The sequence below is a fragment of the Elephantulus edwardii genome, unplaced genomic scaffold (assembly GCF_000299155.1).
Source record: "Elephantulus edwardii isolate Elephantulus edwardi_28Jun2011 unplaced genomic scaffold, EleEdw1.0 scaffold00176, whole genome shotgun sequence".
NCBI classification, from domain to species: domain Eukaryota; kingdom Metazoa; phylum Chordata; class Mammalia; order Macroscelidea; family Macroscelididae; genus Elephantulus; species Elephantulus edwardii.
The window spans coordinates 5388843-5393995 of record NW_006399926.1 but is presented as its reverse complement, the minus strand read 5'-3'; positions in this window follow the sequence as shown (position 1 = coordinate 5393995).

Sequence of the window (5153 nt, the reverse complement as noted above, 5' to 3'; positions counted from 1 at the left end):
ATTTATTGTTCTGTTTTCAGCACCACAAGTTGCTGATACTGGACACTGGTAGACAGATCTCTATCATGATAGGACCTGTAGCTCTGCACCTTCCTCTCATGATGCTGATGAGTCAACACAGTAAGTAGAAGGAATGTGTGTTCATAGAAGCAAGTTCCTTGCTGGAATTACTTAAGCACCCTTGGGAGTGACTACTGCCAGTATCGTTGTTTGCTATTGCTGCACAACAAATTATAACAAATTTGGCAGCTTAAAGCAATGCTTATTTATCATTTCAGAGTTCTGTAGGTCAGCAATACAGACAGGAGGCTTGGATGGGTCCTTGGCATAGGGCTCTATAAGATTGAAATCAAGGTGTGAGCCAACTAGACTCTTACCTGGAGACTCATGGAGAGAATGCACTTCCTTGATCACTCAGGTTGTGACAGAATTCAGCTCTTCGTGTTTATAGGACTGAGGGCCCTGCCTCCTCCATGACTATTAGTTGGAGGTCAGTTTCAGGCCCCAGAGATCATCTGGGAGGGAAAGCAGAGAAAGAATGAGTAGCTAATGAATTCTGTCATGGGAAGGATGAAGGGAAGGTCAAGCTGAAATTAATAAATGATCAGACATTATGTATGTTTCAGTTACCACAAACAGATTGAATGAAGGAAGGGGAGAATGAGAAAATGAATATGAATGATTGAATGAAATACCAACTTCTTTGTAAACTTTAATTCAAATTATAATTTACTTTTTTATTTTTATTTGTATTTATTATTAATTTCAGTGAAAATTTACAGAGACTTTGGATTTCCATTCATTCATTGTTGCACTCCCAACCCTCCCCCCTAGTACACTTCCCTCTTGGAAAAGTAAAAGAAAATTTCTTTCATTGTTTTACAAACCCTCCCCCAGGTCCACTCCACTATGCAGCCTTCACTCTGGACTCCTGTCATGACAAAAATACCTACTCGCATATCCCTTTTAAACAGCTTTCTCCCTCATCTGTTTCAATGCAATATTAAAACAAATAAATGAATCAGACCTTCTTCCAAAGTATATCAGTGCATAATCTTGAGATGGACTCAAATACAAGGAAATGGCATTACTATTGTTGACAGACTTAAGTTTTTCAGTGAATTAAATCCTATGACTTGAAGTCCCATATCTCATCTCAGCAGGTACACCCTCATTTACAGTAGTACTGGTTGTCTGTGTTGCAATGTCAACTTCCACAGGGCATAACACATCAAGTTTGAAAGATTAATATCAGCAACACAATAGAGAAGGAGGAGCTGGCATCCCTGCCTGTGTCTGAGTCCAAAACTAAGCACTCAGTGAACTTAACTTCCTGGATTATAGCAAAGAGAACATGAAGCCATCGATTCACAACGAACCTCCTTGCCCTCCTCTAGAACCAACCCATTCCTCATCAGTGTGGACACAAGGATTCGTTGAAGGCAAATGAAAATTGGGCTCCTTGTCACACTCAGTTCTGTCCTAAGATTATTGCTCTCATCAATAACTGACCAGTTAATTCTGAGCCTTACTCTCAAAATAAAATCCTATCAATACAAATTATACCCCCAAAAAGTTAACTCAGGATATGTTTTTCTCTCTTTTAATGCATATGTCCACTATCCTCTCCCTCTACCCATATGTCAGTTTGTTGTACTCTAGTTGCAAAGTTGTCATTTCCAGGACATGGGTATTTCTAATGCCAACAAGGTATTAATTTACAAGCTAAAAGAGGTTGGAAAGAAACACCTGGCAATCTAATGCCAAAAATTACACAACAAAAACGTTATGAGTTCACAGCAGAACATTGTCCAACTCACTTGCTTTAGTTAAGCCATGAGGATGAGTCCATCTCTGGAGGAGGGTATCATGTTAGGTGAAGTAGAAGGCTGGTGGCCAGGGCAAAGCAGAACCTTGGTGAGATAGATTGACCCAACAGTCACGTAATGGACTCAAGCATTCAAGTAATTGTGAGGGCAGTGAAGAACCAACCAACATTTTGTTCTTTTACACTTGTATACCGATGTTCATAGCTGCCTTATTCACCATCGCAAGAGCATAGAAACAGCCCAGATGTCCAACCATAATTCAATGGATTGAGAAATTATGGTACATTCATACAATGGAATACTATGTGGTATGAAGGAGCAATGATTTTGTAAATTATTACCTAGCTTTGGAGAGACTGGAGAGCATTATGCTGAGTTGACTGACTCAGTCCCACAGGACAAATATTGTACGAAACCTTTATTGTAGAATGAGTGTAAGGATCCAAGGGTATAGGGGGAGGATGGAAGCAGAAGAATGAGGATGTGTGGTGTGGGAGAGTGGATTAATCATGGAGTTGTACAGTTTGATGGGGGGGGTGAGGGAATTTGGAAGAATCTGGTCTAAAAAGCAATGTATTAGAATTTTGTAAATAAACTAGTTTCATTTAAAAAACACAATGTACAGATTGTATAAAACAAAATATGCATAAATGAAGCAATATGTATGAATGATTATTTTTTTTAAAGTCACCATTTATTAGTCAGGAGCTAAGTCAGGGTTTTATTTATAGTAAGAGAATTTGTGTGCATTTTTATCTACCCACTATGAACTCAAGCATAACTAGCTAATGGGCCCAGCAATCTCCCCTCTGCACCTAGTCCTTCTTTCTCAACCAACTTCACTATTTTTTCCATATCTCTTCCTGCAAGACACTGAATGGCAAAGTTATAGCAGATTTGTCTTTAGCAACTCCCTCTCTTTCTTCCCACAGGGAAAAATAAATGCGGGCTTGCAAAGGTTGTCAACATAGTTATCAAGAGTCTCTCAGCCATGACTCTAAATACCCTGCTTCAAATTCCTGCCCCAGGTTGACTGGCGGTGTAGTCTTAAGCAGGTTACTTAACCACTCTTTATCTCAGTTTCACCAACTATAAAATAGGAGGAATAATTTTGCCGAGATTATTTCAGGATTATGTGATTTATTGTGTAAAGTACTTGAAACAGTCTGTGCTCAACAATTGTTCACTACTTCCTCTGATATTTGAGCAGGAATTTCTGGTTGGTTCATTGATGTATCCCCAATCCCTGGAATGGTTCCTAAAACATAGTAAGTTTTAACTAATTATTAATGTTGTTGTTTTTGTTGTTGTATGCCCTCGATTTGGAACCAACCCATCACTGACCCTTTTCAGAGTCAGTTAATGGCCCAGGAGGAGATTGCCAACCTTTCTCCTGAAGAGCAGCTAGTGGAAGAGCAGCTAGTGGATTCAAAGTGATGCCTTTGGATTTTAAGTGCAACTCCTTATCTCTTTAATGAGTTACTCTCCTATACAAGCAAGTATTCCCTTATGAAGAAGAGATAAAGATCTTCCAGTCTCACAAGAGTACCACTTCAGCAATCAGTGAGGACAGAATCCTTGGTTCACTTCTTCCAAAAGTATTTACTTATTTGCTGAGTACCTAGTCTGTATGATGCATTATTCTAGACCCTTTTTGATGCAGTTATCTGAATGAGTCTCCAATCAGCTATTTTGCATCTAAATTCCCCATCCTCTCCTCCTCTGACCCAGGAAAGCAAGCTTTGTTCTTCGTCCTAGACCTCAGATCACTTAATTAGTTCACTTCTCCCAGCTTTTCCCATGTCTCAACCCCTAGTGGTGACACTCTCCACTCCACTCCTGTCCTCCTCCTCCTCCACTTTCTGGGTTGGTACTCCATTCTCTAGCTAGAATTCTTTCCATTTCTTCCCATACCCACAGATTGCTCAGAATTGAGTTTATTGTTCTTATTTATCTTATCAAGGTATATAAGCACATCATTTTAAAGTTGGTTAACAAGGCTAGTATCAGCTCTCTCTCTACCTTCTCCTCCCCATCTTCCCATCCCTAGGTAACCACCTCTAGTCCCCTCTTCCTGTGTTAGGGAGTTTGGTTCATAGGAAGTTGTACGGCTGACCATTCAAATCCACCAGTGGCTACACAGATTAAAGATGGGCAATCTCCTTCCATGCAATTTACAACCTCAAAAACTCAAGAAAGGGTCAGCTAGCAAACAGTTCCAACTGGATGACAAGAAGTAAGTGAATGAGCTTTCTGTATTACCACTGGTGGTGTAGTGGGTTAAGCATTGGACTGCTAATCAAAACATCTGCAGTTCAAAGCCACCAGCTGATCGGAAAGCAGAAAGGTGAAGCAATCAGCTTCTGTAAAGATTCACAACCTTGGAACCAACTCTATGACAGTTCTATAAGGATCTGTAAGGATAGCCAAGAATCAGAATAGACTGGCTGCCAGTAAGTAGGGTTTTATTTATGTCTATACTGGTTTTTCAGAAGTTTTTAAACCATCTAACAGCTTCATTAAGGAAGCGTTAATTTGGTTATTTCACAACACACGTGTGCAACTACACACACATTTCCACCACCAGCTTTCCTACGGTTTTCAAAATAATTGTATCGTAGTTTTCAGTTACAGAAAAATGCTGATTCTTGGTATCATGACTATGAAACCACTGTGCACCTGACCAACACACTGTCCTATGAGGGTGTATTCTTTTGGGTACACTTTTTGTTTTCTCAGCAAATCAGTAGATTTTTTTTTTCATTTGTTTTGTTTTCTCTTTTCTCCTAACACTTCTATATAAAGAAAACACAATTCTCATTACTGGACCAATGGGTAACATTGTGGCAAATAGAGAAAAGAGTGAAGTTGTTAAGGGTTTCCTTTTCTTTCAATCAATAATTTCACCTATGAAAGTAACAGTCAAGAAATCAAGACAGATTACATTCGGAAAATCTACTGCCACTGACCCCTTTAAAGTATTAAAGAGCTAGAATGTCATTATGAGGTGGATTGATTCAGTGACTGGGATAGTTGGGATGGGAGTGTCAGAGACAGTGCGATTGGCACAGGACAGAGCGAAGTTTAGGGCTGTTGTACATAGGGTCGCTATGAGTCGCATTGATTCAGTAACTGGTGTAATCACTGTGGGTGTGTCAGAGCCATGAGATTGGCACAGGACAGAGCAGGGTGTCGGGCTGTTGTACATAGGGTTGCTATGAGTTCGCAGGCCACTCAATGGCACATAACAACAATAGTATTGATGGTAATTATGCAGACAGAGGTGATTTCCATATACTTTAGAGTAGATTGAGTTTGTTCTGA